The sequence below is a fragment of the Salvelinus sp. IW2-2015 genome, linkage group LG3 (assembly GCF_002910315.2).
Source record: "Salvelinus sp. IW2-2015 linkage group LG3, ASM291031v2, whole genome shotgun sequence".
Lineage (NCBI taxonomy): Eukaryota > Metazoa > Chordata > Actinopteri > Salmoniformes > Salmonidae > Salvelinus > Salvelinus sp. IW2-2015.
In genome coordinates, this window is record NC_036840.1 from 25,561,953 (window position 1) to 25,575,427 (window position 13,475).

General features: G+C 40.3%; 2 pseudogenes; both read left to right on the plus strand.

Moving 5' to 3' along the window:
- The window catches only part of LOC111980626 (uncharacterized), a 59,550-nt pseudogene extending 50,669 nt beyond the window's left edge, over positions 1-8,881 (plus strand).
- Positions 8,882-11,313: 2,432 nt separating this feature from the next.
- Positions 11,314-12,289, plus strand: LOC111953603 (uncharacterized; annotated as a pseudogene).
- Positions 12,290-13,475: the final 1,186 nt, after the last annotated feature.

A 13,475-nucleotide genomic window follows, 5' to 3' on the forward strand; every position in this document is an offset into this window, starting at 1 on the left:
CCGGAATCAAAATGAATGACTGCCCAGAATCGGCCCAAGTACATCGGGCCGTTTCCGTCTAAATGAATTCAGGCGACTATGGTGGGATCTTACCAGAATCCCCCATAAAGCGTCCTGATGCAATTTTAAATAAATGTATACAAAATTACCCGATTTACTCATTTAAATATTACTATTTTACATTTTTTACATACAAATTATACCCATCCACAATTTAAAAAAATTATTGTATGTATTTATTACACCCTTTCGTGATATCAAGTTGTCTTGTTCCATCGCTGCAACTCCCGTACGGCCTCATGTGAGGTGAAGGTCGAAAGCAGTGCGACCTCAGAAAAACAACTCTTATTTTAATAAATACTTATTTTCCACCATAATTTGCAAATAAATTCATTAAAAATCCTACAATGTGATTTTCTGGATTTTTTTTCTCATTTTGTCTGTGCATAGTTGAAGTGTATTACAGGCCTCTCTCATCTTTATAAGTGGAGAACTTGCACAATTGGTGGCTGACTAAATACTTTTTTGCCCCACTGTATATATATTTCTCATTTACAACTGCGACCTGGCCAAGATAAAGCAAAGCAATTCGACACAATACAACAACACAGAGTTACACATGGAGTAAAACAAACATACAGTCAATAATACAGTACAAAAACAAGTCTATATACAATGTGAGCAAATGAGGTGAGATAAAGGAGGTGAAGGCAATAAAAAGGCCACGGTGGCGAAGTAAATACAATATAGCAATTAAAAACACTGGAATTGTAGATTTGCAGTAGGTGAATGTGCAAAGTAGAAATGCTGGGGTGCAAGGGAGCAAAATAAATAAATACATTAGGGGATGGGTAATTGTTTGGGCTATTTATAGATGGGCTATGTACAGTTGCACTGATCTGTGGACTGCTCTGACAGCTGGTGCTTTAAAGCTGATGAGGGAGATAAGTGTTACCAGTTTCAGAGATTTTTGTTGTCGTTCCAGTCATTGGCAGCAGAGAACTGGAAGGAGAGGTGGCCAAAGGAGGAATTGGCCCTGAGGGTGACCAATGAAATACACCTGCTGGAGCGCGTGCTACGGGTAGGTGCTGCTGAGATAAGGCGGGACTTTACCTAGCAGGGTCTTGCAGATGACCTGGAACCAGTGGGTTTGGTGACTATATGACGCGAGGGCCAGCCAACGAAAGCGTACAGGTCGTAGTGGTGGGTAGTATATGGGGCTTTGGTGACAAAGTGGATGCACTGTGATAGACTGCATCCAATTTGTTGAGTAGGGTGTTGGAAGCTATTTTGTAAATGACATCGCCGAAGTCAAGGATCGGTAGGATGGTCAGTTTTACGAGGATATGTTTGGCAGCAGAGTGAAGGATGCTTGGTTTGCGAAATAGGAAGCCAATTCTAGATTTAACTTTGGATTGGAGATGTTTAATGTGAGTCTGGAAGGAGAGTTTACAGTCTAACCAGACACCTAGGTATCTGTAGTTGTCCACATATTCTAAGTCAGAACCGTCCAGAGTAGTGATTCTGAGCGGGCAGGCAGGTGTAGGCAGCGATCGGTTGAAGAGCATGCATTTAGTTTTACTTGTATTAAAGAGCAGTTGGAAGATACGGATGGAGAGTTGTATGGCATTGAATCTCGTCTGGAGGGTAGTTAACACAGTTTTCAAAGAAGGGCCAGAAGTATACAGAATGGTGTCGTCTACGTAGAGGTGGATCAGAGACTCACCAGCAGCAAGAGCGGCAATGTGTACAGTTGAAGTCCGGATGTTTACATACACCTTAGCCAAATACATTTAATCTCAGTTATTCACAATTCCTGACATTTAATCCTAGTAAAAATTCCCTGTCTTAGGTCAGGTAGGATCACCACTTTATTTTAAGAATGTGAAATGTCAGAATAATAGTTGATTTATTTTAGCTTTCACATTCCCAGTAGGTCAGAAGTTTACAAACACTCAAATTAGTATTGTGTGCATTGCCATTAAATTGTTTAACTTGGGTCAAACGTTTCGGGTAGCCTTCCACAAGCTTCCCACAATAAGTTGGTGGAATTTTGACCCATTCCTCCTGACACAGCTGGTGTAACTGAGTCAGGTTTGTAGGCCTCCTTGCCTGCACACGCTTTTTCAATCTGCCCAAAAATGTTCTATGGGATTGAAGTCAGGGCTTTGTGATGGTCACTTGCAAGCCTCCCACTTTTTCCTCCAAACATAACAATGGTCATTATGGCCAAACCGTTCTATTTTTGTTTCATCAGACCAGAGGACATTTCTCCAAAAAGTACGATCTTTGTCCCCATGTGCAAACCGTAGTCTGGCTACCGTAGTCTGGTTTTGGAACAGCGGCTTCTTCCTCGCTGAGCAGCCTTTTAGGTTATTTCAATATACGACTCGTTTTACTGTGGATATTGATACATTTGTACCTGTTTCCTCCAGCATCTTCACAAGGTCCTTTGCTGATATTCTTGGGTTGATTTGCACTTTTTGCACCAAAGTACGTTTATTTCTAGGAGACAGAACGCGTCTCCTTCCTGAGCGATATGACGGCTGCGTGTTCCCATGGTGTTTATACTTGCATACTATTGTTTGTACAGATGAACATGGTACCTTCAGGTGTTTGAAAATGTATAATCTGTCTGTAAACAATTGTTGGAACATTTACTTGTGTCATGCACAAAGTAGATGTCCTAAGCCGAGTCCGACACCAGATTCCAGGCGGATTCAATCAGTTCCGGTCCCCTGGAAGAAGGCCGCTTCTGGCCAGATTCCTCATTGCTAGCTGGGTAGTGGATAGTTCGTTTGAACTGGTATAATCCATCTGTAGGGGAAAATACAAATAAAGCCTTAAGACCACTAACCCTGATAAGGTGAAGTCTTGTTGTCACCTATTAACCCCACTAAACCCAAACACCTACTGTATATGAACCCAAACACCTACTGTATATGAACCCAAACACCTACTGTATATGAACCCAAACACCTACTGTATATGAACCCAAACACTTATCTCCATTTTAATTCAATATAACTATGCTAAACTTTTTTTTTTACACTCCATATAAAATGTCTCTGTCAATTCTGCTCTCTGTAAATAGACATTGTGGTCCAATACCACTACCACGCCCCCAACCAATGAAATCACCTTTGATCTCACTGTGATCTCAGAGTGAATGAAGAGGTGTTCTCTGATTCACAACCAGACAGAGCAGAATAGACATACACACAGAATGGCCAAAACGGTCCTACCAGCTCTACTGCTCTATGGATTGAGTAAGTACGCTACTGTTAAATCTAACATGGAGACAGAGTAAGATTGACTGCATTCGTCAAGTATAACCAGAATGTTCAGTACAGCGCTTCCTGATTTCTAACATGTAAATGTGATATCACCGATTACAGTCATTAATGTTGGACTTTGTTCTTTGTGTTTCAGCTTTGGTCTCTGTTTTGGCTTCTCAGTCTCAGACTATGGAGGTCCTTACTGGGGATACCATCACCTTGCAGTGCTCCAATGTTACAACGGCTGTGGGACATACAGCATGGTTCAAGCAAGTCAACGGATCAGTGCCTGTGTGTATCTCGTCTTTGTACGACTTTAATTCAACACCTGTTCTCCACAATGGTTTTCAAAGGAGCCATTTTGAAATGTTCAGCAACCACACCACTATCTTTCTGAAAATCACAAAAGTGGAAATAGCTGATTGTGGTCTGTATTTCTGTGGATTGCATCCCAATAGCCACATGTTCTTTGTCAACTCAACATATCTAAAAACTAAAGGTACGTTTTCAACTATTTATCTGGCTTTTGATACATTTGAAAATGTTCATCAACCTAATCAGGAGTTATCATGAAACAAAGGCAAACCATTGATGGACATATTTTTTAGCATTATAATTTTGAAAAAAACTTCTCTATTATTACTAATCGCAATGCTACAGGGCACAACGGAGGTGAGGAAACACYAGAGTCACCTAAAGAGWGTGACAAAATGTCTACATGACAAAATGTTTAGGTCTGTCATTRAAGGATCACCAAGTGATTTAATAARCTGTAATCTAATAGGASATTGTAMTGGAACGATCAGTCTAGTAGGAGAGGATGATGATGGAACCATGTACCTCCTTCCCCTGGTTGTGATCCTGGGTGTTGTGACTGCTGTTCTACTGATAGTCATCMTCATCCTGGTCCTCAAGATCAGACSAGACGCAAACAGACACAACACAGGTAGGAGCCCATTTCATGATAATATGGGACCTTGGAACTATACCTTTAATTTAGATGTTTTTCCCATGACATACTGTACACGATCAGAGGAGTCGGTGTGCTCACTAGAATGGATTGATCCATTAGTTCGTTCTCTCATCTCTCTTTGATATTCAGGACCTGATTCTCAAAGACAACAACACAATGATCAGGTAAATAGTGCATGATTAAATACGGAATTATCAGCAATTCAGAAACGGAGAAAATGACAACTACTACATGGTGTTTTGCAAATCTACAGRACCAAGATCCAGATGCATTGAATTATGCCGCTCTGAATTTCACCTCCAAGAAGAGGAAGAYGGAGAGGAGAAGAGAGAAGGAGCTGGACYCCCATGTAGTGTATGCTGCCACAAGAAGATAAAGTGGAGGAGGATGGAAGAGGAGGACAAATAGTTGTCCATATCTTTGAGTACATTGATTTACTATATGTTTGAATACAAGATTAAATCTTGCTATATTGTATCTGTGTAGTTATATGACATTTATTGACATTTATTTAAATGTAAATCAATCGATCTCTGCAGTGTATGTTTGTGAGTTGTACCTCAGGGCTACTGTAGCCCTCTCCAACTCAGTTAGGTCACACAGCTCAGTGGTACAGGGTCTGGATAGAGAGGAGGAGTTAGAAGTCAAAACACAACTATTTAATGGCTGCAGAGGAGTAGTTGCCTCTTTTGGCCTCTCTTAACTTAGATCTCTGTTGTGTGTGTTAGTGATTTGGTTATTTTTTTATAGTGTGACCCTGAGGGACAAAGTACCCAGCAGTAGACAACTGTATTATACTGATCACTTCTAAAGACAAATAAAGAGTTAAACCAAAATTGCCTTTGTCATGATGTAATTCCCCCCTTAGTATTTCCTGTCTTGGCTTTGTACTGATCAAATCAAATCAAATTCTATTAGTCACATGCGCCGAATACAACAGGTGTAGTAGACCTTACATTGAAATGCTTACTTACGAGCCCCTAACCAACAATGCAGTTTAAAAAAATAGGGATAAGAATAAGAAATAAAAGTAACAAGTAACAAGTAACAAGAGCAGCAGTAAAATTACAATAGCGAGACTATATACAGGGGGTACTGGTGCAGAGTCAATGTGCGGGGGCACCGGTTAGTTGAGTTAATATGTACGTGTAGGTGGAGGTATTAAAGTGACTATGCATAGATGATAACAACAGAGAATAGCAGGTGAGCGGCAGGGTAGCCTAGTGGTTAGAGCGTTGGACTATTACTAGTCCTTAAAGGTTGCAAATACAAATCCCCGAGCTGACAAGGTAAAAATCTGTCGTTCTGCCCCTGAACAAGGCAGTTAACCCACTGTTCCTAGGCTGTCATTGAAATTAAGAATTTGTTCTTAACTAACTTGCCTAGTTAAAGAAAGGTAAAAAAAGAGAATAGCAATGGAGTAAAAGAGGGGGGGTGGGCAATGCAAATAGTCTGGATAGCCATTTAATTAGGTGTTCAGGHGTCTTATGGCTTGGTGGTAGAAGCTGTTTAGAAGCCTCTTGGACCTAGACTTGACGCTCTGGTACCGCTTGCCGTGCGGTAGCAGAGAGAACAGTCTATGACTAGGGTGGTTGGAGTCTTTGACAATTTTTTGGGGACAATCAAAGCCATCTAGTCCGAGAAGCAGTTTATAAGGAGAATATGATTGCGGTCTGAGGTAGAGGGGCCAGTGAGGGTACGCATCACTTCCTGTGGTGTGAGTGAAAGGAAGGAGCAGCTCAGTGTAGAGTAAGACCTGCTGAGGTGAACATCGCTGGTTCTCTCATAGACTAACACTGGGGGATGAAATGTCCATTATTCTCTCGCTCTCTCGCGCTCTCTGGCGCTCTCTCGCTCTCTAGTCCACCTGCCGACAGATAGTACGGGAAAATATTTGTGTGTAAGAGTAAACACAACTCTTCTGTTCATCTGGACCGTAAACTCCAGACACCTGCCGCTAGATGTGCAAAGTATGTCAAGAATACAAACCAGAAGCAAAAAGCATTTCCTAAACCCTAAACTGTGCAGGGTTTCTTAAACTATAGGTCCTGAGTTATGAGAAAACATCTATAATCCCAGGCTATTTCTTCACATTTCTGGTTGTTGGAGGACGATTTTGGTCATGGGAGGACAGCCAATTTCTCAATTGGGTCTCGAGTTGAAAACGTTTAAGAAACCTACAGTAAACATTCAACAAGAGGACAAAGTGCAGATAAAATGGAGTGTCATCTCAATAGTTTTGTCAACTCTTCCTTCATGAAAAAAGAGAAAGTATTGGTACCAAACAAAGGTTTGAAAAAACAACAACATATTATTCAATGCTATTGCGGTTACAACTAATATTAGATTTTTATTGGTGCAGCTTTTATGCAGTGGTGGGTAAATTTACATGATGGGTACCTTTAACCATTGGGCTGGGCTGGGTTTGGGTCGGTAGTATTAGCAGCACTAAAGATCATTCATTGTATCATTTCCAAACATCAAAAGAGAAAGAATTTAAGTAAATGTTTCATTTCTCTCAAAAAAAGAGCAACCGTATCAAGCAAATATTTGATTTCCTTGATCCAGTTACTCTGACCTGCTTTATAATGTCTTAAAAAGTAATTATAAGGAAGCTCAAACTATGGTAAGCCAGAGGACATACTTCTAAGATTGTAGTCGGCCATAAAAGCTCTCTTTTCAGTGGTTCGTCCTACTGCAAGAAAGGTACATGTAAAGTGCCATCATATATAAGGTGCATATAAGATGTCCCACTGTCAGACCCACAGACTATACAGTTGTCATGACGTTGCCCTCTTTGGGTAAAGCAAGCCCATCCCCCTGTCTCTGTCTCCTACACTAGGCTGCTGCGAACTCAGGTCGTAAATTCCTGGAGGAGATTATCTCCTCATGGCCACAGTATAGAGACAGAGTGTCCCAAAGTGTCGGTGACCAGGCTTGATTGGTTCAAGCAGAGTTTTGGACAGAAACCCCTCCTCATGTCATCATCTCTTTATGTTGGCCAAGATAGTTATCATTCCAACAATTTTATCAAGGAATTTACAGAGATCAAACGTTTGGTTGTGAGGAGAGGAGACTACAGCTTTAACTTGACCATATCCAAGACAGAGCCAGGGGACTCAGCTACATACTATTGTTCCACTACAGCCATCTATGAGCAAACATTTGGAGACGGAACTATTTTAATTGTCAAAGGTAACGAAACATTTGCTAATTCATTTAAAAAAATTATTGCACTGTATATTGGTATGTTTCTGCAACTACACAATCAAATGCTAGCGATGAATACATGGCTTGTTTTTCACCCAGTTAGTCTTACATTAGTTACTCACTCTCTTCAGACTCGGAGTCCAACAGCATGTCTGTGCTCCAGCAGCCTGTGTCTGAGTCAGTCCAGCCAGGAGACTCTGTAACTCTGAACTGTACAGTACACACTGAGACCTGTGTAGGAGAACACAGTGTCTATTGGTTCAGACATGGCTCAGGAGGATCCTGCTCATGAATCATTTAAACACATGGAGATAGGAGTGAACAGTGTGAGAAGAGCCCTGAGGCTGGGTCTCCTACACAGAGCTGTCTACAACCTCCCCAAGAGGAACCTCACACCTGCTGGGACTTACTACTGTGCTGTGGGCTCATGTAGGGAGATACTGTTTGGAGACGGGACCCAGCTGGACATTGCCCGTAAGTGATACTTCTGACATCTATATAATCAAAGTTCTTTAGATTGCAGACAAGGTATCGTTCATATACTTTTTTAATTATTCAGATATCTTTGTTTTAATTCATTCAGATATCTTTGTTTTTCTAAATCACTCAGATATCTTTTGTTTTTCTATATCATTCAGATATCTTTGTTATTCTATATCATTCAGATATCTTTGTTTTTCTTATATCATTCACATATCTTTGTATATGAGAGAATAAAATACGACTCAGATCAGGCCGAGTCTTGTTGGTGTCTCTAACATTGTCATAGCTTTATCCCTCAGTGTCTCAGTGTCTCTATCCCTATTTGATGTTTCACAGATGGTTGTAAGGAGGACCATCTTCTGTTCATGTATTGCCTGGGCGTAGCATTTGGTCTGTGTGTCATCCTCATCATTGTCCTTACTTGTGTTTTGTACAAGATGATCAAGTGCATAGGTAAGCAATATTATTGTGCAAGATACAGTATGCTTATCATTTGTTTGTACAGTTACATTAGTTGACATGTTTTGGTCAAAATTGGTCAAAAAAGCTCTTCATTGTATGATGATGATGATTAAATTGATTATTTGTGTTTGATTAAAAGGAACCCACCTTCAGCCAAGTACTCCTGCAGTCCCCAGTCATTATAACCAGGTAATCTGACCTAACACTTGTTTAGTTGTTGCTGAATCAATGTATTTTTCCTTCAATCAAAATATGAAAATATGCATTTTATTAGAGGATTGTTTCACTATACTGTAATATTTAGTCTACTTGCAAATATTTTCATTTTTGTTATTCCTCTTAGGATCAAGAGCCTGTTACTCTCCATTACGCCGCTCTGAACGTCGTCCACAAGAAACCAAAGGCCGGGAGACAGAGGAGCGCCATGGATACAGACACTGTGTACTCTGGTGTGAGACGCCAAAACATGGACTGAACCTAACCCTAACCCTAACTTTTCCTCTTTATTAATTTGCATTGACTCTGTGTTTTCTACACTGTATGTTTGACTGTGTCTTTTTCATTGTAAGTTACAATTACTTGCAGATCAATTTTACATTGATACTGTTGTATTTTGATCAAATAAAACATTAAACTGCTTTCATTAAGAGGAATTGTTTGATTAGCATTCATATTTTTTTCGTTACATTTCTACAACACTTTCACCCACAGATTCAGTGTGCAACAACCATATCAAGCCTATCCTCAATGTAAAAATTATGGTTGGTTGCAAAATAACTGTAAATATGTATCTATTGCTTGTGTTTTAGCCTCTCAAACTGTCTTCTTTTAGCAGTATCCTGTATCACAGCTCTCTGTGGTGTTCTGACTGCCCTGAATAGATTTTCCACTCACGTAAACTCAACTCTAACCCCCAGCAATGACCATCAGTCCTCACCACACTCTCTTTTCACACACTATCAAAACCACCAACATCCATGTCACTAAGAGTCCAACTCTCTCTCTCCATAACAAAAGACTGAACTAAAAATACACTTCTTAGCTGAATATACTTTGAACAGAATTGATATGGTTGAGAGACTGATAATAAATATGACCATGTTCACATTGTAACGGAGCAGTTTTCACAAACTATTGACAACATGTGAATATGTATAAGTGCACATTGCAGGACTCCAATCCATTTATTTTTCAACAGGGAGCAGCAAAGTACATGGAAGTCCCCACAACTGCCTCAACAGTAAAGTTGGCAGCAACTTGTAGCTATGAAGAATCTATAACAAGGTAATATAGTTATTACATGCTTATTACACATCTATAACATGTTCAAAATCATTTCCAGCGTATTTAAATAGCAACCACCAAACAGGCCAGACAGTCATCATCCCTGGATCATTACTACTAGCCTCAACATAGATATAATGTGTAGCTTAGTAACACGGAGCAACAATCACTCAAAATGAAACAGGCAGTTGAGTGATCTGTATGATGAAGACAATAACTCATTTGTTTGTAATTGAGTTCCGGGGAGTCTTTGCATAAGTAAGGCACACAACCTATTTTTTAGACGAGTTGATCGCATGACACTCACATCCCCCCACACACAGCTAACAAGTTCACAGGTACTTGAGGTCTACTCTAAGTACGTGGCTATATCTATTCTTTGGTCAGGCCTGTTGGCCTTGTACACACAGGACCCTCCTACCTGCTCTCTGTGTCTCTGTGGTTTTCAGCAGGATGTCTATCTATCTGATGTCTGTCTGTTGTTTTCGCATTTGTTACTGTTGTTCATGTTTCCACTGACAGCTTGCAGTCGCAGCAAACCAGTTCTTTATAAACTTACTTGGATATATATAGTTATCTGAAATCAGTTACAAACCACAAATAACTGGTAATGAACTCTATTGAACTCTCCAAGATAAGCATCTCATGTCATAATACAGAACCATCTATTCTATAGCTATGGGCTCAGGATGAGGGGCCATTTTAAGATGACGTCATGGGAGAACTAGTGCATTCTCAATCAGACAAGTGTTCTAGGACTACTGCAGGGTTCTACTGCAGGGTTCTCTGTCAGGAGACCAATAGAGGAGGATACTCCTTCTGATAGATTGCCTCCTACGAGAACCACACTAACCAGATAGTGATATAGAGTGGATATAGTGTGTCATGTGTATTGGTTATATTAGGCTGGTGAGTCCAATCAGTGATGCACTCTCAGCTGTTACACTTCAGTTTGTGCATATTTCTGTGAATGATAGGGAATGAGACTGACATAAAATTGACTTGTTTCATGCTGTAGGTGTTTATCCCATTACACTTCCAATGTTCTACTCCTGTTCACACATACATTTTAGTAATTTCGAAGACACTCTTATTCAGAGCAACTTACCGGAGTGAGTAGGGTTAAGTGCCACAGATTTTTCACCTAGTCGGCTCGGGGACCTAAACAAGCGACATTTTGGTTCCTGGCCCAATGATCTTAACCGTTCGACAAGACATGGTCGATGTAAAACAGCCCTACTATGCGTAATCTGGAGTACTCTGACTGCTGAATGACCTGTTCAAAATAATAATTGTTTTCTTTTCAAATACTTTAGGTACACTTGGTTTTTCTTGTCTTCTGCAACGAAGGCAAGCTACACTTGATTTAACTAAAGTAAGTGTGAGAGAACAAATAGCCTACTATTTTGAACCAGGGTTCTCCAGAGAGGTGAGAAAACCACAAACCACCAAACAAGTAAAACCTTCAAGACAGTTACTTGCATTCTACAGCATCCTGTGTCTCAGTGAGTCCAGCCAGTAGACTGTGTGACTCTGTAGGGTGCAATAGACAACAAGACCATGGTCGTCTGAATGAGGCGTCAAGAAAGAAGATTGGGTCCAAATCAACCAATCACCCATTAGCCCATTGTTGAAGTGTTGTACACTTGGGTAGACTTTCTCCACTCAAGATGATATATTCAAAGATGGTGACACTGTTTAAGATATTTCTAAATCTCAAACAAATAAGTAAGTTATATAACTTTACCAAGGACTTCACTGGGACTAAACGTCTGATTGTGAAGAGAGGAGTTGACAGCTTTAACCTGACCATCTCTAATGCACAGTTAGGGGACTCAGCTACATACTAATGTGTTGCTATTGAAGTGGGCAAAGTCACATTTGGACAAGGAGCAGATTTGATTGTCAAAGGTAAACTAACTTAAGTCTTTGTTTTGGATTTTCATTTTGCATTCATGAAATTCTAAATATACAAAATAAATTGCAGGACAAACAATTGACACACCATGATCTCACTTTGTCACTCTTTTCAGAATTAGAGTCCAACAGCATGTCTGTTGCACAGCAGTCTGTGTCTGAGTCAGTCCAGCCAGGGGACTCTGAGACTCTGAACTGAACAATACACACTGAGACCTGTGCAGGAGAACACAGTGTCTATTGGTTCAGACATGGCTCAGGAGAATCCCGTCCAGGAATGATTTACACCCATGGAGACAGGGTTGATCAGTGTGAGAAGAACTATGAGGCTTGGTCTCCTACACAGAGCTGTGTCTACAATCTCCCCAAGTGGAACCTCAGCCTCTCTGATGCTGGGACTTACTACTGTGCTGTGGCCTCATGTGGGGAGATACTGTTTGGGAACGGGACCAAGCTGGATGTTGAGCGTGGTCACTCTGATGATCCACAGATGAGAATCCTGGTCATTCTCTCCATCATAAGAACTAGAGTTCTCCTCTGCTGTCTGACCATCTTCATCATCATCTACACCACCAGGAAATACATCAATCTAAGACAAATGTCGATGGACTTTTTGCAGTAAATGTTGGAAATAGCATCACTATGTATTGAAAATGAGTATTTGTTGAGATTGCTGAGTTGTTTTGCATTCTAAAAATAAATGGCCAGTGACCTTGTTTAAAAGTTTTATGTCAGTTGATTAAATTGCTCTTCTGAAATCCATGTATAAGTTGCTTCTTTTAGCATTATTAAATATCCATTTATACAACTGATACTGACTAAAATAGACTTGTGCAGAGGGCTTCTGCAGACCCAACCTACTGATAAATGCTAGTCCCACCCATTCATGCACCCACACAGCGAGATGTTCATAGGTACCTGCACACTGCGGTCTGCTGTGAGCACAAAACAAGACCGTCTCTACGCTTTGGACAGGCCTGCTGGCCTTTTCCACACCCTGTGTCTCTATGTGGTTTTCAGCAGGATGTCTATGTGGTGTCACTCTGTTTTCTCTCAATCTTTCAATGTTGTTCACAACCATGACAATTAACAACACAATCCATTTATATACTGTATGCCATGTAGCCTGTATCTTACCACTTAAAATATCATAGGTTTCATTCAAACTACAATCATTTGTTTACAGAGTTTAAAGTAGAAATTGTATTAATGTATATTAGGCAACAGTGAAGATTTCTACCCACCGAGGTACACCCCTACTAAACGCTCAACTAGTAGCCTACACTTGAGTTAGTACATGAATGACAGGGATAAGACTGACTTTCATTCTGTAGGTGTTTCCCCCACATACCCTCACAGTAATGCTCCACCCCTGTTCACCCTACATATCAGCACATGTTCTATGTATAACAGTCCCCCTATAGGTCATCAGGAGTACTGCCTGTAACTGTTGCATGGGGTGGGGCTAAATCTATCTTAGGCACACAACTGAGTTTAATAACAAGAGGATACAGGTACATTCTTTTGTAATGTATGCTTGAAAATGTACTGCATACTTACCAGATAATATTATACTTTTAATCCCATTAAATTAAGGATATTCATATATTCTCTTTACACACTGCCTCATTGTTGGACATCTTTGATTCAGCTGGTGCCCACACAGCAAACTATACGTTTCCCTCCAAAAAAAAATATTCTAGACACCACAAAGTGTCTATGCTTCACCCACCCTCAACAAAATCCTAAACAGTAAGCATTGGTTCACTTTGCATGGATTATATGAGAGATTTTCACTTACGAAGACCATGGTTGGCTGAATAAGTTGTTAACAAAAATGACACATCCAGTTCGACCAATCACAAATA